The 26,113-nt window shown below is 45.6% G+C and overlaps 1 pseudogene; it reads right to left on the bottom strand.

The window, feature by feature from the left end:
• The window catches only part of LOC135564858 (meiosis inhibitor protein 1-like), a 29,823-nt pseudogene extending 4,094 nt beyond the window's left edge, over nt 1-25,729 (bottom strand).
• Between the last annotated feature and the right edge of the window lie 384 nt (nt 25,730-26,113).

Here is a 26,113-nt window from a genome sequence, read left to right as displayed (position 1 = left end):
ACACCAGCCACTCACACACGGTGGTCAAAAATGGTGCTTTATTAAGACAGTGTGCATATTTTTAAAGCTAGTTAAGGAGGAAATTGGCATCCTCGCCCCTGAATGGAGGATATTTTATGTAGAGCCATTCGCCGGGGGCCATGAGTGTATAGCCGGCTGCATAGAGTCCAGTTGGATGCAGATGACAAAAGATGGAAAGGAATAAGTGCACAATATGCAGCCAGCTGGGTTAGCAAAGATGCAGAGAAGCATATTTCAGGTTATGATACTATATACCCATGTGGCATTTGAATGAAAATGACAATTTAACAGGACAAGAGGTATGTTTACATAACCTATGCAGAAAAATACACATCTTTTACATGGAATTAGGTATAATCATATGGCTATAGATGGACCATTTAGGATTTTTCAAACACCTGAAACATATTTTTCTTACAATCTGGAGGGGGCTCCAGACCGTGCTAAAGAATTCATCCACACATAATTCGTGCCCCCTATAAAACAATGTGTGCATGACACCCCTGGCTGTCCATTACAGAATGGTCCATCAAACTCTGTGTATGTAGGCGGTTGTAAGATATTTTCTTAATACATGAAATGTAATCTAGTACATACAGTATGTTGTACCATATAATCAGTCGGAGGTTTGAGGTTCAGGGTGGGATACATTACAATATCGGAGCTCTCTGCTGCGTGAATCAGACAGCTGTTATTGGTAACGTTATGCTTTCAGAGAGGCACTGGGTATGGACCAAGTATTTTGTTGGCAATAATTGATACTTTGAGGGAAATGTCATACAAAACGTAAACTTGTTGAGATAAAGGTTAATATACTGCCAATCAAAATGACCCCTTTCTGACCCCGCTTGGAAGTTGTTTTGCAGAGTGGACTTGAACCATCCTTTAATTTAATGTTTTCTATCATTAGTATGTCAGGCACCATTTCAAGGAAGAGGCTCGAACCACAGTGATCTGTGTTGCATGGTTTTAGAAAACGTTCGCGTTTTCGTGGTGTGCAGTTCGCTATCTTTGAAAACACCCGAGGCACATGAAATAGCAGCATTTCATTACCTAACGGGACTACTTGTGAATAAACCGGTCATCGAGAATTTTAATGACAATGTAAACCCATCTGTATCCCAATGAATGCATTTCACTCGCTACTGGTCAGCTGTGGACACTAGACTTCAACATCATCATAAACTCGCCGTTTACTCACCTCGTAGTAAGAAACAGCACGATATAAAACGATAGCAAAACCAACGATTATTTCTCGCTAGCATCAGTTTCCTCGTAAAAATGGAGACATCAGTTGCGGAGTGTTTGCTACAATACTCGCGTTTGAAATGTTTAATTTACATACAGAAGTCGCTTGCTCCACTCCGCCTGTGCCACGATCGCACCGGCTGGCTCTGCTTGGACGAATGACAGCCAGCGATTACATGGAAGGAGGTGGTTTCCAGACGGAAATTTTAGAGCGGCACACAGGCCTCTGTACGCGGTAAATCCCTCCCCCTCCTGCTTATCGCGAAAGCAAGTAAACCCATAGACAGAGGACTCTAATGCCAAAAGCCCGTTTCAGCATGGGCAGCACCATTGGGGACTTTCACCATTAGAAGAAGTCAACTGGGTGGGACTTCCTATGGGTTATGAAGGATCACATACAGTACCTCCATCCAGGTCACCAGGAGGGATCAGCCAATGAACTATACTCATGAGCAAACATTCCATAACTGCAGTTGGCAGTAAATAGGCTAGAAGGGATACAGAAAGGGTAGGCAACATTGGTCCTGGAGTACAGCAGCCACTTCATGTTTTTGATTTAACCGACCGGGAAGACCAGTTGTGTTTGAATTTAGGCAATCACTTTACTGATCAATTAGCTGTTGGTCAGGTGTAGTGCCTAGTTGGGAACAAAATCCTGCAGTACTCAAGCAACAGGGTTGCCTACCCCTGGGATACAGCTTATGTCAGAATTGACCAGAATGTACTTTAAGTAGCAGGTCAGGAGAATTTACGCAGCAGGTTAGGATAATTAACATAGCAAGCTAGGAGAATTAGGTTCATCTTAGGAAAAGAGTTATGGTTAGCTAAAATGCAAAAAACAAAAACGTTTGACGTCAATTTGACATCTGTATCCCATCTAGCCATGACCATCCAAATCGGTGGCCTCAGATTGGCCTATATTTCTGAATGACGCAGCTCCCTCTCAGTGCCACTGAAGGTCCATCCGCTTACGCTACTGCCCAGCTTTTCTTAACTGCCTGGCTGAACACACCGGATCATCTGTGGAAGACCAGCACCAAGACCTGACACATTTCTACATTTCTTTAGTTTGTATTTACAGCATATTTGAGATTATCTTTGTAATGAAAAGTGCTGTATAAAATAAATCTATTATTATTATTATAAGAGACAGCATGCACCAGATATCGTGACAGGACAGTCTCCTATAAGAACCGCTCTGATCTGACAAGCTACTGAAGCGCACACTGCTGGAGTACATTCAGCCCCGCTAACCCCTGAATAAGAGTCTCACACACACACACACACACATACACATCAAAGCTCTGTCACTAAGGGAGGCAGCAGGGCCAACATGATGCTGTATCACATGACAAATGGGGACATTGATGACTTTTCAGTGCAGTGACATTCCATTTCTGAACCAGACAAACCCTATGAGGGCCTGTGTCCTGCCACTGTCATGTGTGACACAATGGCGTAGAGGTGGTGACAGGGAGCTGCTTGGACATGGGACAATTAAAAGAGTGTGTCTCAGTGACGTTCAACATAGTCTCATAGAGCTCTGCCTGTGTGCTCTCTGTTTGCATTTTACTCTGCTGCTGTATGTGTTCCAGTCAGTGTGTTGTGTACTGTACCTGTGTGAGCAGCTGTCTCAGGGCCTGTGTTGTGTACTGTACCTGTGTGACCAGCTGTCTCAGGACCTGTGTTGTGTACTGTACCTGTGTGAGCAGCTGTCTCAGGGCCTGTGTTGTGTACTGTACCTGTGTGAGCAGCTGTCTCAGGGCCTGTGTTGTGTACTGTACCTGTGTGAGCAGCTGTCTCAGGGCCTGTGTTGTGTACTGTACCTGTGTGAGCAGCTGTCTCAGGGCCTGTGTTGTGTACTGTACCTGTGTGAGCAGCTGTCTCAGGGCCTGTGTTGTGTACTGTACCTGTGTGAGCAGCTGTCTCAGGGCCTGTGTTGTGTACTGTACCTGTGTGAGCAGCTGTCTCAGGGCCTGTGTTGTGTACTGTACCTGTGTGAGCAGCTGTCTCAGGGCCTGTGTTGTGTTCTCTCCCAGCTCGTTCAGGCCTCTCTTCTCCACCGCCTCCAACACCTGACACAGGTCTGGCTCCCACACCACCACCCTACTGCCATACCGCAACAGCTGCATGGGAGGGACATGTGTTGGTATTCAAGGCATCATCGGGGTGCTTACAAACAGAAGGCAAAGACACATTTGAATACACTTCAAAATGGCCCTGCACTGCTTCAAAGACGAACAGTAGTATGAGTGTGTCCGGGTGCAGTCTTGAAGCATCTGCATGCTTCCCATCCGAAACATTTCGGAGTAGTTCATATATGTGTATTTATTATGACGCCATTTTGGGACGTTTTGGTCTTCGCAAGGGTTTTTTCGACTATTTGTCCACACAAAAATGTTCTTGTGACAAGCCGAAGTTCGATAGAAAAAGTCTACGCTCCTTCGTCTGTGATTGGTCAACAGTAGGGATTCTTCAATTAAGTGTTTGTTGTCATTCAACGACAGACAATTCGTTTTCATGCAGATTTTTTCACTTGAGAAAAACTGCACCAAACATCTTATTTAGATGTAAAATTGTGTGACTAAGATCTCCTTGGCAAAAACATCCAAATGAATTGCAGTTTTCTTGAGTTATCTTAGATGAATTCTAACTCTTTTGAGGAAGTGTATACTGGCTATGGCGTCTCAAGACAAACAGTACTATTGCCTCTTTCTTCTCGTTTTTCAAGCAAAGGTCTTTTAAGGGAGTATGCGAGCACACTTGTTCAGTTCACCTAGCAGAGTGTGGCTGGGTGCAGTCTTACCAGTGTGAGTGTGGCTGGGTGCAGTCTTACCAGTATGAGTAGTGTGAGTGTGGCTGGGTGCAGTCTTACCAGTGTGAGTAGTGTGAGTGTGGCTGGGTGCAGTCTTACCAGTGTGAGTAGTGTGAGTGTGGCTGGGTGCAGTCTTACCAGTGTGAGTAGTGTGAGTGTGGCTGGGTGCAGTCTTACCAGTGTGAGTAGTGTGAGTGTGGCTGGGTGCAGCAGGCAGCTCTCTCCAGAGTTGAGCAGAGAGTAGAGCAGGAAGCGACTCCAGGGCTGACACACCACATGCTGGGCTGGTGACAGAGGGGAAAAGGAGAGGTCAGGATGATGGTGAGGCGTGAATACACTGACATACACAGTAGTCAGATGGCGCAGATGCTTCGCTACAGGACTGTTCTACTGGAATATGTTCTGGAATTCATCCAATGGCATTGAGGAGTATACCACCTCAGTCATCAACTTCATCAAAGTGCATTGACCACGTGGTCCCCACAGTGACCGTACGTACATATCCCAACCAGAAGCCATGGATTACAGGCAACATCCGCACCTAGCTAAAGACTAGAGCTGCCGCTTTCAAGGAGTGGGACACTAATCCGGACGATTATAAGAAATCCCGCTATGCCTTCAGACGAACCATCAAACACGCAAAGCATCAATACAGGATTAAGATTGAATCCAACTACACCGGCTCTGACGCTCGTCGGATGTGGCAGAGCTTGAAAACTACTACGGACTACAAAGGGAAAACCAGACGCGAGCTGCCCAGTGACGCGAGCCTACCAGACAAGCTAAATGCCTTCTATGCCCGCTTTGAGGGCAAGCAACACTGAACCAGTGTCTTCACTGACATTTTCAACCTATCCCTGACCCGGTCTGTAATATCAAATTGTTTCAAGCAGACCACCATAGTCCCGGTTCCCAAGAACGCCAAGGTAACCTGCCTAAATAACTATAATTTGCAAATAAATTCACTAAAAATCCTACAATGTGATTTTCTGGATTTTTTTCTTCTCATTTTGTCTGTCATAGTTGAAGTGTACCTATGATGAAAATTACAGGCCTCTCATCTTTAAAAGTGGGAGAACATGCACAATTGGTGGCTGACTAAATACTTTTTTGCTCCACTGTACCTGCATTGACCCTTTTAATAACTAAATCTCACAAACACTGGACTCTACACACACACAAACACACACTTACACTGACACCCCAACACACACACTACATATGCTCACACACACATAACATGCGCATACAGACATTCTGACGCCACACACACACACTTTCACACTCACCACATACGCTGCTGCTACTGTCTATTATCTATCCTGTTGCCTCGTCACTTTACCTGTTACCCATGTGTACAAAGCTACCTCAATTACCTTATACCCCTGCACACCGACTCGGTACTGGTACTCCCTGTATATACAGTTGAAGTCAGAAGTTTACAAGCACTTCGGTTGGAGAAAGCAAAACTCATTTTTCAACCACTCCACAAATTTGTTGTTAACAAACTATAGTTTTGGCAAGTTGGTTAGGACATCTACTTTGTACATGACACAAGTAATTTTTCCAACCATTGTTTACAGACAGAATATTTCACTGTATCACAATTCCAGTGGATCAGAAGTTTATATACATATGTTGACTGTGCCTTTAAACAGCTTGGAAAATTCCAGAAAATGATGTCATGTCTTTAGAAGCTTCTGATGGGCTAATTGACATAATTTGAGTCAATTGGAGGTGTACCTCGGGATGTATTTCAAGGCCAACCTTCAAACTCAGTGCCTCTTTGCTTGACATCATGGGAAAATCAAAAGAAATCAGCCAAGACCTCAGAAAAAATATTGTAGACCTCCACAAGTCTGGTTCATCCTTGGGAGCAATTTCCAAACGCCTGAAGGTACCACGTTCATCTGTAGAAACAATAGTACGCAAGTATAAACACCATGGGACCACGCAGCCGTCATACCGCTCAGGAAGGAGACGCGTTCTGTCTCCTAGCTATGAACGTACTTTGGTGCGAAAAGTGCAAATCAATCCCAGAACAACAACAAAGGACCTTATGAAGATGCTGGAGGAAACAGGTACAAAAGTATCTATATTCACAGTAAAACGAGTCCTATATCAACATAACCTGAAAGTCTGCGCAGCAAGGAAGAAGCCACTTCTCCAAAAACCGCCATAAAAAATTCAGACTACGGTTTGCAACTGCACATGGGGACAAAGATCGTACGTTTGGGAGAAATGTCCTCTGGTCTGATGAAACAAAAATAGAACTGTTTGGCCATAATGACCATCGTCATGTTGCGAGGACAAAGGGGGAGGCTTGCAAGCCGAAGAACACCATCCCAATCGTGAAGAACAGGAGTGGCAGCATCATGTTGTGGGGGTGCTTTGCTGCAGGAGGGTCTGGTGCACTTCACAAAATAGGTGGCATCATGAGAAAGGAAAATTATGTGGATATATAGAAGCAACATCTCAAGATATCAGTCAGGAAGTTAAAGCTTGGTCGTAAATGGGTTTTCCAAATGGACAATGACCCCAGGCATACTTCATAAGTTGTGGCATAATGGCTTAAGGACAACAAAGTCAAGGTATTGGAGTGGCCATCACAAAGCCCTGACCTCAATCCTATAGAACATTTGTGGGCAGAACTGAAAAATGCATATTGGGAGGCCCTGAAACCTGACTCAGTTACACCTATATATCCAGCTCTGTCAGGAGGAATGGGCCAAAATTCACCCAATTTTACTTATATATATATATATATATAGAAAGCCAGTATGAGGGTTTGCCGTCACGCTAGAATGAACAAATGCGTGGAAGAGAAAACATCTGTAGAGTTCAAAAAGTACTTGCACTCAAATCATAAAAAGGAATAACCCAAGGAGACTGAGATGCAGAAATAATAGAATTAATTTAATCCATGCTCGGAAGAATATCAAAAATGAAAGGTGCTATACCTTGCACTTTCACACAGATTGTAACGATGTACAGTAGCTATGCAGTCATTCAGCGATACTGGACACAGAAACCAGGCTAACCTTCCAAAGAATGCTGACTAAATCAGATTGAGCTCTACAACTAACCACAATATGAATGATCTTTTTCTGTACTAAAATTTGAAATACTGTACCACATGGCAGTTATGTACATATTGTGGCTTAATTCCTTTTCCTCATTTAACTGGAAGATGTGAATATTGTGTATTTTGTTGTTCCTGGAGGCTGTTGCTATAGCGACAACCAAAAGATACCTGTGTTGTTATTTTTACTCGTTACTGTTATTCATTATTCATTATTCACTGTGTATTTATTCCGTGTGTCACTATTTCTATTGTTATCTTTAACTCTGCATTGTTGGAAAAGGCCCCGTAAGGAAACATTTCACTGTTAGTCTACACCTGTTGATTTGATTGGTCTGAGTCTGGTACCTGTAGATGGACTTCTCCTTTGCAGAAACTGCAGCAGAGACCCCAGGCAGTTCACTGACACACTGAGCAACAGCTCCTGCTTCTGGAAGAGGCGGAGGACAGAAAGACATTTAGCCAGCTGGAGGGATGAATAGAAGAGAGAAAGAGAAGATATGAAGCCAAACAGAGGGATGGAAAAGAGAGAGAACCAGATAGAACGAGAGAAAGAGAGAGAGTGAGGGATTATTTAATAATGCATTACCTCCCACTCCACAGCCGCCCCTACTGAGGCAGTGACTAGTGATTAGTGTCCCAAAATAGTGAAGTAGGGCAGATGGCTATAGAGAGGAGGTCCACAGAGAGTTCCAGTCTAATCCTGGAAGCCAGTGCAGACTCACATCATCGGCTTAGTGGACCGAGGAGGAGCTACGCTCCACAGAGCAGCCACTGATATGGAAGTATTCAACACCAAATTGGTTATATAGGAAGAGGGACACATTAAGTGCATTCTTCACTATACATACACAGCATAGACTAAACTATGCTATAGAGACAGCAGGAGAGACAGGAGTTGAAGACACTTCATGTAGAGTTACTGTGAGCTCTGACCCAGACATTAAGTGATGACAGTAATGATACGCAGTATTTATGAAGTGTTTTTATCCCCATAACCCTGCCATTAACACCAGTGTACTATACATAGAATAGAAAAGGCTGCACTGTAGAGAAAGAGAAACAGAGGGTAGAAAGGAAGGACACATTTGAGTGCTTTACCACATCGGCCTTGTGTTCTACCAGGGATGATTGTCGAACAACAATGAAAACAATGAATCAATGGAAAATGGAGGAATAAAAACAGTATGGGGAAGAACTCTGAGGTGTTAACACCTCTGTAGTGTTAACAGCTCTGTAGTGTTAACAGCTCTGTAGTGTTATCAGCTCTGTAGTGTTATCAGCTCTGTAGTGTTAACAGCTCTGTAGTGTTATCAGCTCTGTAGTGTTAACAGCTCTGTAGTGTTATCACCTCTGTAGTGTTAACAGCTCTGTAGTGTTAACAGCTCTGTAGTGTTAACACCTCTGTAGTGTTATCAGCTCTGTAGTGTTAACAGCTCTGTAGTGTTATCACCTCTGTAGTGTTAACAGCTCTGTAGTGTTATCACCTCTGTAGTGTTAACAGCTCTGTAGTGTTAACAGCTCTGTAGTGTTATCAGCTCTGTAGTGTTAACACCTCTGTAGTGTTAACAGCTCTGTAGTGTTAACACCTCTGTAGTGTTAACACCTCTGTAGTGTTAACAGCTCTGTAGTGTTAACAGCTCTGTAGTGTTAACAGCTCTGTAGTGTTATCACCTCTGTAGTGTTAACACCTCTGTAGTGTTAACAGCTCTGTAGTGTTATCAGCTCTGTAGTGTTAACAGCTCTGTAGTGTTAACACCTCTGTAGTGTTAACACCTCTGTAGTGTTAACACCTCTGTAGTGTTAACAGCTCTGTAGTGTTAACACCTCTGTAGTGTTAACAGCTCTGTAGTGTTATCACCTCTGTAGTGTTAACAGCTCTGTAGTGTTAACAGCTCTGTAGTGTTATCAGCTCTGTAGTGTTAACAGCTCTGTAGTGTTAACAGCTCTGTAGTGTTAACACCTCTGTAGTGTTAACACCTCTGTAGTGTTAACACCTCTGTAGTGTTAACAGCTCTGTAGTGTTAACACCTCTGTAGTGTTAACAGCTCTGTAGTGTTATCACCTCTGTAGTGTTAACAGCTCTGTAGTGTTAACACCTCTGTAGTGTTAACACCTCTGTAGTGTTAACAGCTCTGTAGTGTTAACACCTCTGTAGTGTTAACAGCTCTGTAGTGTTATCACCTCTGTAGTGTTAACAGCTCTGTAGTGTTAACAGCTCTGTAGTGTTATCAGCTCTGTAGTGTTAACAGCTCTGTAGTGTTAACAGCTCTGTAGTGTTAACACCTCTGTAGTGTTAACACCTCTGTAGTGTTAACACCTCTGTAGTGTTAACAGCTCTGTAGTGTTAACACCTCTGTAGTGTTAACAGCTCTGTAGTGTTATCACCTCTGTAGTGTTAACAGCTCTGTAGTGTTAACAGCTCTGTAGTGTTAACAGCTCTGTAGTCTTAACAGCTCTGTAGTGTTAACAGCTCTGTAGTGTTAACAGCTCTGTAGTGTTATCACCTCTGTAGTGTTAACAGCTCTGTAGTGTTAACACAGCTCTGTAGTGTTATCACCTCTGTAGTGTTAACAGCTCTGTAGTGTTAACAGCTCTGTAGTGTTAACAGCTCTGTAGTGTTAACAGCTCTGTAGTGTTAACACCTCTGTAGTGTTATCAGCTCTGTAGTGTTAACATCTCTGTAGTGTTAACACCTCTGTAGTGTTAACACCTCTGTAGTGTTAACACCTCTGTAGTGTTATCAGCTCTGTAGTGTTAACAGCTCTGGGGTGTTAATAGCTCTGTAGAGTGAGTGAGTGTGTGTGTATGTGTGGTGTGTCTGACCTGCAGCAGGAGGCCGTAGAGTGCGGTGATGAGGCAGCGGGCCCCGTAGGATCCCAGTGGGTACCGAGAGCTGCCTGTGTCCCCCAGGGGCCTCTGTCCTGCCGCAGGGCCAACACTCACACACAGCACTGGAGACTCCAGGTCAATATCTAGAACAGCCTGCAGCAGCCTCAGGGAACTAGCTGTGGGGTGGAAGGCGAGGGAGGAGAGGCAGAATGAGGGAAGACAGAGGAACGAGAGGATGTGGAGGGAGATGGTGTGGGATTCAAGGAGATTTGGAGTGAGGAGAGGGAGAACGTGGGCAGAGAAGAGAGAGGGGAGAGGTTGAAAGAGGACCCTTTTGTCAAACACTCATGTACACTGAGATATTAGACCCCTCTAAGGGAGAGAAGAGACAATTAGCGATAGCAGAAAGAGAGAAGGAGAGCGAGAGAGAAAACAGAGGGAGGAGGCGGCAGCGGAGGAGAGAGACCGTAGATCACCCTGACAGCCCACTCATACAACAGGGAGACAGAGATACACAACCAGCGGGACATTTCTATCCCAACTCCTCTGTTGGAGGAAGGCCACATAACAGAATTAAAGCCTGTGTAACAATGCTGCTTTGCTCTGCTTAGTGTGGTGGAGCGTTGTTACCCAGTAAGAGGCTGCCTGTCTTCCTCTTCCCAAAGACCAGGGCCTGCACCGTGCTGCCCGGTTCAACCTGATGCTTCTATGGACCTTGGGATACAGAAAGGGAAGACAATTACAAGACATGATAAGGCAACAACCATAGAACTAGGAATGTAATTTAACAGGATCTCTATGTCAACAATGCTCTCTGTTCAACAACACACTGTCCTACAGTACAAAAAGACAAATGTATTGTCTAACATCAAGGTCTCTGATACATTTTTCTGTTTTGAGTGCTGTATTCAATGTGTGTTCCATTGTCAGCTGTAGAGGACAGGGTGTCTCCCCTGGTAAGTCCCCTGCTCCTGTCCTCACTCCAGTATGTTTTGTACTACATTGTGTAGCCTGTGTAAAGGTATTCATAAGGGTATACATTGTGTAGCCTGTGTAAAGGTCTTCATAAGGGTGTACATTGTGTAGCCTGTGTAAAGGTATTCATAAGGGTGTACATTGTGTAGCCTGTGTAAAGGTAGTCATAAGGGTGTACATTGTGTAGCCTGTGTAAAGGTCTTCATAAGGGTATACATTGTGTAGCCTGTGTAAAGGTATTCATAAGGGTGTACATTGTGTAGCCTGTGTAAAGGTCTTCATAAGGGTGTACATTGTGTAGCCTGTGTAAAGGTCTTCATAAGGGTATACATTGTGTAGCCTGTGTAAAGGTATTCATAAGGGTGTACATTGTGTAGCCTGTGTAAAGGTCTTCATAAGGGTGTACATTGTGTAGCCTGTGTAAAGGTCTTCATAAGGGTGTACATTGTGTAGCCTGTGTAAAGGTCTTCATAAGGGTATACATTGTGTAGCCTGTGTAAAGGTATTCATAAGGGTGTACATTGTGTAGCCTGTGTAAAGGTCTTCATAAGGGTATACATTGTGTAGCCTGTGTAAAGGTCTTCATAAGGGTATACATTGTGTAGCCTGTGTAAAGGTCTTCATAAGGGTATACATTGTGTAGCCTGTGTAAAGGTCTTCATAAGGGTGTACATTGTGTAGCCTGTGTAAAGGTATTCATAAGGGTGTACATTGTGTAGCCTGTGTAAAGGTCTTCATAAGGGTGTACATTGTGTAGCCTGTGTAAAGGTCTTCATAAGGGTGTACATTGTGTAGCCTGTGTAAAGGTCTTCATAAGGGTGTACATTGTGTAGCCTGTGTAAAGGTCTTCATAAGGGTGTACATTGTGTAGCCTGTGTAAAGGTCTTCATAAGGGTGTACATTGTGTAGCCTGTGTAAAGGTCTTCATAAGGGTATACATTGTGTAGCCTGTGTAAAGGTCTTCATAAGGGTGTACATTGTGTAGCCTGTGTAAAGGTCTTCATAAGGGTATACATTGTGTAGCCTGTGTAAAGGTCTTCATAAGGGTGTACATTGTGTAGCCTGTGTAAAGGTCTTCATAAGGGTGTACATTGTGTAGCCTGTGTAAAGGTCTTCATAAGGGTATACATTGTGTAGCCTGTGTAAAGGTCTTCATAAGGGTTAGCGTGACAGAACAACCTGAGCTGAATGAGTGTGCTGCAGGGTGGCGAGAGCAGCACAGCAGGGCAGACGGAGGAGAGAGGGAAGAGGAGAGGTCCAGCGTAGCCTGCAGTTGTTCCATCAGCCTGGCGTTACACAGCAGCATGGACACAGCTGGGAGGAGAAAACAAAAAGAGATCACACTCAAGATATTATCCAATATATAAAACATACTACCAATTTAATGTGTGGGTGTGTTGTGTGCCCTTGTGAATGGCACCGACTGGTTCTGTACAAGTATGTGCCTCTCTTACAGGCCAGACGGCACAACGCAATCTGTGTCTCTGGGGGACTGTGTGAGTGAGAGAGAGAGGCAGGTGGCAGAGTGTATGAAGGCTGCTCGATGTGCTGCACTTAATGAGAAGGACAGGGTGGCAGACTGAGTTTGTCACCTCTGTCAGTGCAGTGAGGGGGTGACAGGCGCAGACAGCAGTACAGGTAGCTGAAGGCTGGCAACAGACACTCCGTGTTGGAGGCTTGCAGCTTCCCTGCCAGGTTACTCACTGGAACGCGCCCATAGTAAGACAGGAGACAAAATAAGACATCAGACAGAATGCAAGATCATAACATCTGTAGTCGGAAGAAAGCCGACATGTTATTGATACTTAAATATTACTTTCATCTACAAATTCAGCTTATGCTTATGGCATATGTTTTGTTGATGTGAGCAAAAACCCTAAGGCATTTATATATCGATTGAACTGATATTGAATGTAGAGAGTGAGTACAGCGACAGTACAGAGTGAGTACAGCGTGAGTACAGAGTGAGTACAGAGTACAGCGTGAGTATAGAGTGAGTACAGAGGGAGTACAGTGAGAACAGCGAGAGTACAGCGTGAGTACAGAGTGAGTACAGCGAGAAATAGTGGAGAAGTTATGACGTTGGACCAAAAGCTATAGAGCTGAGTGAATTATGCATGACTGACTCCTTTTTTGACCCTGTGACCTCACCGTGGTAGAGCAGTTTGAAGTGGATGCCGTCCATCTCATTCTCAGTGGAGCCACTGGTCTGCATCAGGCACAGCAACCTCAGAGCCAGAGGGAGAGAGCCCACGGCTAGAGATTGGGAGAGGGATAAGGGGGAGAAATAATTAACTAGAGATTGGGAGAGGGATAAGGGGGAGAAATAATTAACTAGAGATTGGGAGAGGGATAAGGGGGAGAAATAATTAACTAGAGATTGGGAGAGGGAGGGAGAAATAATTAACTAGAGATTGGGAGAGGGGGGAGAAATAATTAACTGGGAGAGGGATAAGGGGGGGGAAATAATTAACTAGAGATTGGGAGAGGGATAAGGGGGAGAAATAATTAACTAGAGATTGGGAGAGGGATAAGGGGGAGAAATAATTAACTAGAGATTGGGAGAGGGATAAGGGGAGAAATAATTAACTAGGATTGGGAGAGGGATAAGGGGGAGAAATAATTAACTAGAGATTGGGAGAGGGATAAGGGGGAGAAATAATTAACTAGAGATTGGGAGAGGGATAAGGGGGAGAAATAATTAACTAGAGATTGGGAGAGGGATAAGGGGGAGAAATAATTAACTAGAGATTGGGAGAGGGATAAGGGGAGAAATAATTAACTAGGAGAAATAATTAACTAGAGATTGGGAGAGGGATAAGGGGGAGAAATAATTAACTAGAGATTGGGAGAGGGATAAGGGGGAGAAATAATTAACGGGAGCGAGACATGAAAGAGCAAGAAAGAGGCCAAAAACACTAATTTCCATACTCCCCTGGCTGCATTTTATTTACATTAGATAGTCACCCTACAGCATTATAGGTTAATATAAAGTATATAAACTCAGCAAAAAAAAGAAACGTCCCTTTTTCAGGACCCTGTCTTTCAAAGATAATTTGTAAAAATCTAAATAACCTGGCAGATCTTCATTGTAAAGGGTTGTAAAACACTGTTTCCCATGCTTGTTCAATGAACCATAAACAATTAATGAACATGCACCTGTGGAACGGTCGTTAAGACACTAACAGCTTACAGACGGTAGGCAATTAAGGTCACTGTTATGTAAACTTAGGACACTAAAAGAGGGCTTTCTACTGACTCTGAAAAACACCAAAAGAAAGATGCCCAGGGTCCCTGCTCATCTGCGTGAACGTGCCTTAGGCATGCTGCAAGGAGGCACGAGGACTGCAGATGTGGCCAGCACAATAAATTGCAATGTCCGTACGGTGAGACGCCTAAGACAGCGCTACAGGGAGACAGGACGGACAGCTGATCGTCCTCGCATTGGTAGACCACGTGTAACAACACCTGCACAGGATCGGTACATCCGAACATCACACCTGCGGGACAGGTTCAGGATGGCAGCAACAACTGCCCGAGTTACACCAGGAACGCACAATCCCTCCATCAGTGCTCAGACTGTCCGCAATAGGCTGAGAGAGGCTGGACTGAGGGCTTGTAGGCCTGTTGTAAGGCAGGTCCTCACCAGACATTACCGGCAACAACGTTGCATATGGGCACAAACCCACCGTCACTGGACCAGACAGGACTGGCAAAAAGTGCTCTTCACTGACGAGTCGCGGTTTTGTCTCACCAGGGGTGATGGTCAGATTCGCGTTTATCGTCGAAGGAATGAGCGTTACACCGAGGCCTGTACTCTGGAGCAGGATTGATTTGGAGGTGGAGGGTCCGTCATGGTCTGGGGCGGTATGTGACAGCAGCATCGGACTGAGCTTGTTGTCATTGCAGGCAATCTCAAAGCTGTGTGTTACAGGGAAGACATCCTCCTCCCTCATGTGGTACCCTTCCTGCAGGCTCATTCTGACATGACCCTCCAGCATGACAATGCCACCAGTCATACTGCTCGTTCTGTGCGTGATTTCCTACAAGACAGGAATGTCAGTGTTCTGCGAATGTCAGTGCCAGCGAAGAGCCCGGATCTCAATCTCATTGAGCACGTCTGGGACCTGTTGGATCGGAGGGTGAGGGCTAGGGCCTCACAGCAGGTGAGGTGCCTTGTACTTGCATGTGCCTCACAGCAAGAACTGGCAAATCCAGTGCAGTCCATGAGGAGAAGATGCACTGCAATACTTAATGCAGCTGGTGGCCACACCAGATACTGACTGTTACTTTTAATTTTGACCCCCATTTGTTCAGGGACACATTATTCAATTTCTATGAGTCACATGTCTGTGGAACTTGTTCAGTTTAAATCGCAGTTGTTGAGACTTGTTATGTACATACAAATATTTACACATGTTAAGTTTGCTGAAAATAAACACAGTTGACAGTGAGAAGACGTTTCTTTTTTTGCTGAGTTTATTCATGCAAATTAAATCGTGCAGCGTGTTCTAGTGGGAGAGCTGATGGTAACTAGTTAGTTCAACCCCCCAGAGTGGACATATAGTTGTAGTGTGCCCTTGAGCTACATAAATGAACCTACACAACCTCAATGGGTATCCATCCGCCGGAGAGCAACGTCAAAGCACATTTTCTTCTATTGCACTTGATATCAACTGCAACATGTAAAGTGTTGATCCCATGTTCCATGAGCTGAAATTGTAAAAAAAAATCCCAGAAATGGTCCATACACAGAAAAAGCTTATTATTCTCAAATGTGTTTACATCCGTGTTAGTGAGCATTTTTCATTTTCCAAAATAATCCATCCACCTGAGAGGTGTGGCATATAAAGAAGCTGATTAAACAGCATGATCATTACACTGAGGGCTTCCTTCCCTATATTGCTGTGGACAGCAAAAGGTCACTTTTAAATGTGTTGTTTGTCACACACAATGCTACAGATGTCTCAAGTTTTGAGGGAGCGTGAAATTGGCATGCTGACTGCACAAATGTCCACCAGACCTGTTGCCAGACAATTGAATGTTCCTTTCTTTACATCGTTTTAATGAATTTGGCAGTACATCCAACTGGCTTCACAACCGCAGACCACGTGACGACGCCAGCCCAGGACATCCACATCCGGCTTCTTCACCTGCGGGATTGTCTGTGACCAGCCTCACGGACAGCTGATGAAACTGAGGAGAATTTCTCTCTGTAATAAAGTCCTTTTGTGGAGACATAGTCTGATTGGCTGGTCCTGGCTCCCCAGTGGGTGGGCCTATGCCCTCCCAGGCCCACCCATGCCTGCGCCCCTGCCCAGTCATGTGAAATCAATAGATTAGGGCCTAATGAATTTATTTAAATTGACTGATTTCCCTATATGAATTGTAACTCAGTAAAGTTGTTTAAAATTGTTGCATGTTGCATTTATATTTTTGTTCAGTATACATGGATCTTCTTTACCAATTATATTTGTAATATGAGGATATATGGCTATTATATAGAGAGACTATATATATAAATAATGGTATACTCTCATTTTTTCTCCTCACCTCCTGTCCCCTGGCTGCTCTCCAGGCCCAGTCTCTGGAGCACCTGTAGCAGAGTGGGTCTGAGTAGGGTACACAGGCCGGCCTTACAGCCCCGCCGACCCTGCAGGAAACTCCCCAGCACCTCTACAGCACGTTCTGCCAGGGGAGCCTCCCTGGTACACACCATGCCCTACAGACACAGAGAGGCAGGGGTTCATGCAGAGAGCTGGGATTGGCAAAGAAAAAGGCTTGTGCCAGGTCTCTGGACAGTACATGGGGTCTCCCTCCCTCACCAGCAAGTTCAGTATGACAGTGGGGCTCTTCTTCAGCAGAGTCAGCAGGGCTGTGTTGTCTGAATCCTGGTTCTGCTCTGACGGGCCCTCTGTCTTCTTACTGTTTGTGTCTGACTGCAGTGTGGCCTCAGCACGGTGGGACAACCACAGCTCCAGGACCCGGGGCCCAAAGAGCTCGGCCAGCTCTGGGTAGCGGAAGAGGAAGTGTAGGAGTGGAGGGTGGTGGGTGTAGAGGGAGGCGAAACTGGGGCTGGAGGACAGGGCCTTGCTGATGCAGTTTAGAGGAGCCTGGACAAGAGAAGGGGGGGCAGAGGACTAAAGAAGGAGAAGGAAGTCTTACAGGTGCACAACTCTGATGCTTAAGGTCATTTGTTGTGACTTGACTAACAAGAAACAGAGGAGTTATGGCTTTGTACATTCATCAACCACTTCATTTACCAATAAGGTGTTGAGGAATAATGGGGACTTGCAGAGCCATGTCCTTAATTCCCTTGTGAGTTCCAAATATCTCTAACCGTCGCCCTGCGTGAGTTTTCTCATGCGCGTGATGTCAGAATGCTCTCACTGTTCCATGTGATTGTTACGCAACAGGACAGTTACCCGCGCTGCCCTCAAACCAAGGCACGCTGCCTGCTAATTATATATAGGCTATGTTTCAACTTGCCAATTTCAAATGATTTTCTAACAACAGTTTGAATTGAGGTGTGTTCCGCCTCCTCGTTAATTTCCATAAGAACTAGCCCATTTCACTGCTGCGGACAATTTATGTTTGAGGCTTTACTGAGCGGACAAACTTCTCCCTTCGACGAGAGCCCAAGCACTTCCCCAGTGTTTCCCCAGATCATATTTGAAGACATTGCGCATCTCTAGTCAGAACAGGCCTTGCACAAACATTTCCCCCCAGCTCATTTTCTGGCTGGCGCCTGCATTGTGTTGTTTTCCTTACAAGGTTGTTTTCCTTACAAATTGGACTTTGGACATGTGTGCATTCCTATCAAAGTAAGTGGCTTATTTTATCTATATCTTGTTGTTTCTGCTGTAGCACACCATATGTATGTATGGATCATAATGTCTTTACTGTTTTATTCACGTTTTGAAGTACTGGTGACAAATCATGCATTCTGATTCTTTCATAGATTGTACTGGACACACATGATATGTATAAAATACTTTTTTGAATGTAGTACTGATTATGATGAGCTGATGCTAAGCTATTTGCCAGCTATGTGTGGCACCGTGTTTGTTGACATCATACAATGCATTCTGGTTGTCACGTAAGCTTCTGTCAGACCAAAGATGTTATAACAAGGGATAGTTCACTCAAATGAATTATGGTGCTTTCAAGACAACTGTAAAATCACAATGTCAATGATCTTCAGATCGGAAAGTCGGAGCTCTAGAAAGAGGCCCGAGTTCCCAAGTTGGAATTCCGAGTTTTATGACCGTTCAAAAAAAAGATCCCAGTCGGAGCTCGTTTTTTTCAGAGTTTCCAGTTGTCTTTGAATACACTGAAGTCGGCGATTTCCCAGTTCCCAGTCATTTTGAATGCGACATCAGATTGAACTTTGGTACCTCAGGGTTGCCAGCTCAGACCCCCTTTTCCAGGGGTTTAATTTGAATTAGTATAAACTTCCCCCTGGAGCTCGAGGGCGCTGGGCTCCCCAGTATTAATCATTCCTGCCACCATCATTACGCACACCTGCTTCCTTCGTCACGCGCATCAGCGATCCTTTGGACTCACCTGGACTCAATCACCTGTTATTTCCTTCCCTATATCTGTCTGTCCCCCAGCTCGGTTCCCCGCTTCCACATTAACGTTCCTATGTTGTTTTGTTACCCGTGTGCTGACGCTGTGTCTGTTTTGTGCCTTGTCTGTTCCTCATTAAATGTTTGACTCCCCGTACCTGCTTCTCAACTCCAGCGTCGGTCCTTACACATAGTAATATTTCCTGCATCATATCCCCCCATAATACTTTCCCCCCATTTCTACCCCCCACGAACTTGAAAACCCCCCATAAATGAAATGAACCCCACCACAAACTGCCCTAAAATGGTTTCATCCCTGTTTAGCTTTCACGCTACGGTTAGGCTAGGCAGTAGGCTTGTATCTGGTGTGATGATCTGTGAGGTGAAAACATTTTCTTTGCTTTGTGATTTGTCAAATATAGTAAACAGCTTGTCAAGTCATGTGCTCCGGTACTTGTATATACTGTAACAAGTACATTGACGATTTGTAATATGCTGAAAAGTGGCTAAACTAAGTTCATATTTTTCTGGCAATGAGCGCAGCCATCTTTGACTTTGTTTATTTGCATCTTATAGTGAATGGAATTCTGGGATTAGAGAGGATTTGCCAAGTCAAACATAAAAACCATGGTTACCATCATAAAGAATTTAGCTGCTGTCAGCTTAGTTGACACGCATTTATTTTCTAAACAACATTACATTAGTCTCTTGTGCTCACCAGAGATGTGGTACATCAGCACAACCTAGACTGGTTTATGGAATGAGTTTGGCTGTGGATGTGTTCCGCGTGATGCTTGGATAAAGAAGTTTGCATTCATCTTTTACAATAAAAGGTCAAATTGAGGAATAAAGTTTAAGACGTTTATTTTCCATCAGTACCATAAAATATTTAGATGCTGTTCAGACAACAATGCTGTTTAGATGCGTTTGTTACGTCATATGTTCTGTTGCTACTGTTCCAATCACATATTTGAGATCGTACGCTGCAGGGAGCACTCATCAACGATCACAAATACGTGATCGTCCGCGTCAAAGGGTTGAGGACTAGAGTTGTGTTAGCACTGTTGTGGACATAAAAGGGAAAACTCTCTCTCTTTCGGTATCATTAATACCCAGCTTTAAAAAAGAAAGGCATATATAGTTGATGTAACTCCATAACCGAGTTCCAAGAATGAAGAGTGTTATTTGGAGCCTTTTGCACCAAAGTGGGATTTCATTGACTATAACTTCAGTTAAAAACTTCAAGGAATGAACAACCCTTCTGCAATTTATTACATGTTGTTAGAGCGCCAGCAGCCCACTATTATCATCGTATTGAAATGAGTTGACTTACCCAGTCCAGGTCGGGGCTCTTGTCCTGTGTGACAGACAGCAGGTAGAGGGCAGACCTGAGCACACAGGGAGGCAGGGCCGAATCTCCCTGCTCCTGCACCGAGCACAGCAGAGTCACCACACAGGAGAACACCGTGGAGTCAGGGAGCAGCCTGGTACACACACACACACACACACACACACACACACACACACACAACGATTGATGGTGCAGTGATAGGTACAGGAAGTGTATTGTATTGTACACACACTGAGTGTACAAAACATTATGAACACCTTCCTAACATTGGGTTGCACCCTTTTTTCAGAACAGCCTCAATTAGTCGGGGCATGGACTCTACAAGGTGTCGAAAGCATTCCACAGGGATGCTGGCCCATGTTGACTCTACAAGGTGTCGAAAGCATTCCACAGGGATGCTGGCCCATGTTGACTCTACAAGGGGTTGAAAGCATTCCACAGGGATGCTGGCCCATGTTGACTCTACAAGGGGTTGAAAGCATTCCACAGGGATGCTGGCCCATGTTGACTCTACAAGGTGTCGAAAGCATTCCACAGGGATGCTGGCCCATGTTGACTCTACAAGGTGTCGAAAGCATTCCACAGGGATGCTGGCCCATGTTGACTCCAATGCTTCCCACAGTTGTGTCAAGTTGGCTGGATGTCCTTTGGGTGGTGGACTATCCTTGACAAACACGGGAAACTGTTGAGTGTGAAAAACCCAGCAGCGTTGCAGTTCTTGACACATTCAGACCAGGGCGCCTGGCACCTACTACCATAACCCATTCAAAGGCACTTAAATCTTTTGCCCCTTGAACCTCTGAATGACACACATACACAATCCATGCCTCAAGGCTTAAAAATCCTTCTGTAGCATGTCTCCTCCCCTTCATCTACACTGATTAAAGTGAGTTTAACAAGTGGCATCGATAATGGATCATAGCTTTCACCTGGATTCACCTGGTCAGTCTATGTCATGGAAAGAGCAGGTGTTCCTAATATTTTGTAGACTCAGTGTATACACACACTCACATACATAACCCTCTCATGCTAAGTAAACCACTGGCTGCAGTAAACAGACATCTTTCAAAGCAATGCCGTGTCGTTAATAACCATACAACTGAGCCAGTGTCTACATGTCCCCAAGTACCTGTCTCCATGCTGCAGGGCCAGGTGCAGCAATGTGAGCAGACAGTAGTGAGTGGCCCTGGGGCCGGCAGGGTCACATTGGGGCCCTGGGGACTCACACTGCAGAGCGGGCCACTCACACACACGACAACACAGAGAGGGCAGGCTGGACCTCAACACAGCCTCTATCTCCTCACAGTCTAGGGAAACAGAGAGAGAGAGAGAGAGAGAGAGAGAGAGAGAGAGACAGAGAGCGATAGAGACACTCAGAGAGAAAGAGACAGAGAGCGAGAGAAAACACACTGATACCAGTTCTCAGTAGACCTTTTCATTATTGAATTGCATCACAGTCACAAACAGGACATCCACACCACACGTTACCCGGCATAATAAAGTCCAAAGGCACAAAGTCTCCACAGACTTTAAGTGCTACAAAGTGCTTTACCGTGACATGAAACCTTAATGCTACTGTGTTTTTCGTGGCTAATGTGTTGTGTCAGTACCTTGTGGGAGGATGCTGGCTGCAGGGTCTGGTTGGGACAGAAGAGACACACTGAGCCTCTGCAGAAAACCACAACGGACTGCATTCAGAGCTGGGTTTCTACCGTGAGATGAGAAAGAGTGAGTGTGAAAGAAAGAAAGAGAGGGACAACTAAGAAAGGTAGATGTTTTGTTCTATACACTATATCTAATAATGGTATCAAACCTACTCCTGTGTGCAGTAAGTGTTCTGACTTAGCATTTCAATTGAGTTAAAAAAAAAATACCCAAATGCACTTTGGACTCAGTTTCATTACAGCTCATAGGGGAGAGTTACAGTTAGTGAACCTCAAGCACAACCACATAGCCAGCCTGGCCTGTGAGCTTCCTCTTCGTCTGCACACAAGACAGACAAGACTGATCCACGGATGAGAGAAGAGCCGTCATGGCCAGACTGAAACCAAGTCACGTGAAAGAAGCTTCTGTGTGTCACCTCTCACTTTCCTGGGCACTTTTACTGGGTCAACTCAATAACAAGTCCACACTATAACAGAGCCATTAGCAATTACCTGTCTGGGGGGGTGATAGTGGTCTGTGTGTGTGTGTGTTCTCAGGTTCTCCTGTTACCTGTTTCCTGCACAGAGGACAGCTTTGTGCTCCAGAGCCAGCCTGAAGAAACCAGAAGATGCTGGAAAGAAGAGAGGAAGAAGAATGGAGGAAGAGGGGGATGAGTTGGAGGTATGGTGGGAGGACAGAGACATGGGTCATTATACCTGGGGGCGAGGAAAACAATGATGGAAAGAAATGATCCCCCTACCCCCGGACAACATGCCTCCCCCCAGTTTGGCAGCGAAGAGGGGCATGAGGGAGGGTAGAAGGGAGAACCGGTACGACAGGATGGAGAAGAAGTGCTGGAGCACCTGGGCTCTGGGGGCGGGGCTCACAATGCCTCTACACATGTAGACACATGGTGCATGAATGTGTGTGTGCTGGGGGCGGAGCTCACAATGCCTCTACACATGTAGACACATGGTGCATGAACGTGTGTGTGCTGGAGGCGGGGCTCACTGTGACGGTGGGGATGCAAACAGTGTCACAGCAGTGAAGCAGACACAGGGACTCCAGCGGGTCCTGACCCTGAACCTGCTTGGATGGAGCTGTGAACACATTCTCCTTCAGGCCAGGCTCATACGAACACTGCTCCACTAAGCTGGAACACACAGACACACATTAAACACACTGAAAATAGGGGGGGGGGGGTGTAAAGTTATCTGTGACTGCAACAATTGCATTCTGCCTCACTGACCTGCAGGCGGCATGGAAACAGACCAGGGCCTGGAGTAGAAACCCTCCCGCTCTCGAGGCCTGGCTGCTGGGCTCATCTCCTCTGAGGCTCACCTGGAAGAGAGAGTAACAGGGACACAGTCAAGAAACCTTTCCAATGGTGTTTCCTGAAGTGAAGTGGAGTTTCCCCCCCCCTTGCTGACACACAAAGGTGAACAGAGACAGACTCACTCGGCACAGCGAGGAGGCAGGTAAGGGCAGCTCAGTGCACCGAGCAATAATGTCTGGGGAACAGACGCACCCCTGCAGGCTGCCTGGAGAGAGACACACAGATAATAAACAGCTGTGACCTCTCTCTGTCACAACGCTCCACAGTGATGTTCTGATGTCAGCCACATGGCACCATTAGAGATGTGGTCAGGCAGGCTGTTGCCACAACAACGCTGGACAGCCAGAGGAACCTGGAAAATCCTCGAAACAACCCACGGCTGTAGGCCGTCATTGTAAATAAGAATTTGTTTCTCACTGACTTGCCTAGATAAATAAAAATACGAGATGCTGTGAATAAGATCAAATTACCCCTCTCTCACGCCTTTCTCTGTGCTTGTTCAGCACTGAGACCAGTCTTGTCACTTTCTCTGAATGTAAAGGACAACTTGCGATACATTCACAAAATGTCAGATAGACCAACTGTGTGTGTGTGTGTGTGTGTATGTGTATGTGTGTGTGTGTGTGTGTATCTGTGTGTATGTGTGTGTATGTGTATGTGTGTATGTGTGTGTGTGTATCTGTGTGTATGTGTGTGTGTGTATGTTGGTGTATGTGTGTGTGTAGCTGTGTGTGTGTGTGTGTGTGTGTGTGTGTGTGTGTCCTCTTTCTCTCACCGAGTGACACTGAGAGAAGAAGAGTGGATCCTCAGTGAGCAGCAGACAGCTGTAGCCGGACCACAGCAGCACCTCACTGCCACTGTTCAGACGCTCAAACAGAAACTCTGGGAGAGAGAGAATGATGAGACACAGGAGAGAAAGATACGCTAACAGAGTGGCGTCTCAGACATTCAAACAAGTTCCCTCACCGGGTACGTCTGCCTGGATGAAGGAAGCACAGTACTGGCTGGGGGAGTGGACCAGGATAGCAGCCATACACTGAGCACTGGCCACCTGCAATGTCTCATCCCCACACAGCAACAGCTACAACACACACACATTAGTCGTCATGACAATGTCTTCAAACACTGCCGTTTTATAGACACTCAATGTAATCAGTCAAAGATAGCAGCAGTAGAAACAGTAGAAGCTATCACATTTTAACAAAATATGCAGGTAGATTGGTGAAAACCTTTTTGAGTATGAGTGGCAGTGAGCAGCGCTCCAGGGAGAGCTGGGTGCTGGACTGGGCCTCTTGGTCTGGTCCAGGCTCTGATCCAGATCAGACCGGATCTGCTCACAGGGGCTGTTCATCAGCACAGACACCACCTCACCCAGCTTCAGCAGCTGCTTCAGGAAGCAAGACACACAAACAGAAAACATACTTCCATATTCACTGATTCATACTAAGTGTTAGGTTACATGCACATATCGTATGATACTACATCTTTTTATATGGTAATAAGCACCGCCCCCCTAAATATGATGCTTCTCACCCAGGCAGTTGATGGTGAGCTGAGGGGAGCAGGCGTGGGACAGGGTCTGCATCAGCAGCACACACACCCTGTCTCTGAGGGGGGAGGGCAGGGACTGGGCCTCTCCCCCCACACGTAGAACACTGAGGCCTTCAGACCCTCGTCTGGGTAGAGCAGCGTGGCGCACAACCGCTCCAACAGGGGCACTGGAGCGAGGTGGGGAGAGAGAGAGGGAGCGAGGAGGGGAGAGAGGGAGGGAGTGAGGAGGGGAGAGAGGGAGGGGGAGCGAGGAGGGGAGAGAGAGAGAGGGAGCGAGGAGGGGAGAGAGGGAGAGGGAGCGAGGAGGGGAGAGAGGAAGAGAATGAAAAAGGGAGGTGGGGGGAGAGGAAATGAGATAGACACATACACACAATAAGGCAGAGACAGACAGAACATAAGGGCGATGGGTGAGAAAACAACAGTGAACAAAGCAGGAACTAAACCCCAGCTACACTCTTGGCTGAGAGTAGCGGTGAACAGACCGTTGTGTGTATAAAGCATGGCAGGCTGATACTACACAACAGACTCAGTCAGACACCCTGTTGAATTGAGTTTGTTTAACTTTGACGCAGCCAGCCTGAGAGTTAGAGGCCCAGACACAGCTGCTCTGTGGAGCAGGTCACACTCCAGAGGCAGCTAGCCAGGAGAGACTCCCGGCTTCAACCAGGTCTGGCTACACCACAATACAAACGGGAGGAGAGAAAGGAGGGAGAAAACACGTCTGCCTGTGCATTTCAACACTATGCAAAGTAATGTAAAGGAAAATAATGACATCAATTCGACAGATGATTGAAAATAAGCTGGGGCTACTATTTGTGAGTTGAGTTCTCTGTACTGAATAGTTTCTCCCCCTCTATTGTACTCTCTCTCTCCCTCTCTATTCAGGGCCTCAGTGCCTGTGTATCAGCTGGAAGGCGTGAGCTCGCTGACAGGCAGGCACCGTCAATAGCGGCAGTCCACATGGACTCATGACACCGCGCTGCTTAGACAAAATAGTGAAACACTGACAATGTCCACACACACATACACACACACACACAAAACTATTACGGAGCGGCTGCGGTTCCAGATTTTCTGGAACCCGAAAGTTCCATGGCTAAATATAAAAGAGATTTCTGCTCATTTGTAGGATTGTTTTATTTTATGTAGCTCTTGCACATTCTGCTACCTACGTAGCTGTTGCTCAGTGCTCCGCACACTGCCGCTCCCCCTTCTTGATTGGCTGCTGCTCAGTGCTCCGCTGCCGCTTCCCCCGCCCCCTTGGTCTCCGATGAACGTTGTACACAGAAGACATGGTCGACATGTTACAACTATTGCATTCCATACCCCAGTAGGTTATTAAGCATAAGCGCAATTTCATTTTATTTTTTCAGGGTGGGAATTAGGCTACATACAGCTATTTACATGTTGCACAAAAAATACATGATCAACATGTTTGTACAAACGTGGTGTCTGTTGTCACAGTATTGCAAACATAAGCATCCGAGGCACTGGGCGATGAAAATGGGCGAGTTCATTTTCAGACTCTGGTTACCGGTCGGGATATGAGCTCGGCTGCCTAGATCGTTTGGGTGCCCAGACGTGGAACAGCTGTAGGTAGCTTACTCATGCGGTAGGATACTAACATGATCACTGAGAGACTAAATAGCTAATTGTTTTTTTGCCCCAATTCAAAACTCAAGTGGGG

This window comes from Oncorhynchus nerka, linkage group LG26 (genome assembly GCF_034236695.1).
Source record: "Oncorhynchus nerka isolate Pitt River linkage group LG26, Oner_Uvic_2.0, whole genome shotgun sequence".
NCBI classification, from domain to species: domain Eukaryota; kingdom Metazoa; phylum Chordata; class Actinopteri; order Salmoniformes; family Salmonidae; genus Oncorhynchus; species Oncorhynchus nerka.
Note: the sequence above shows the minus strand (reverse complement) of the source record. Positions and strands in the feature narration are given on the sequence as shown.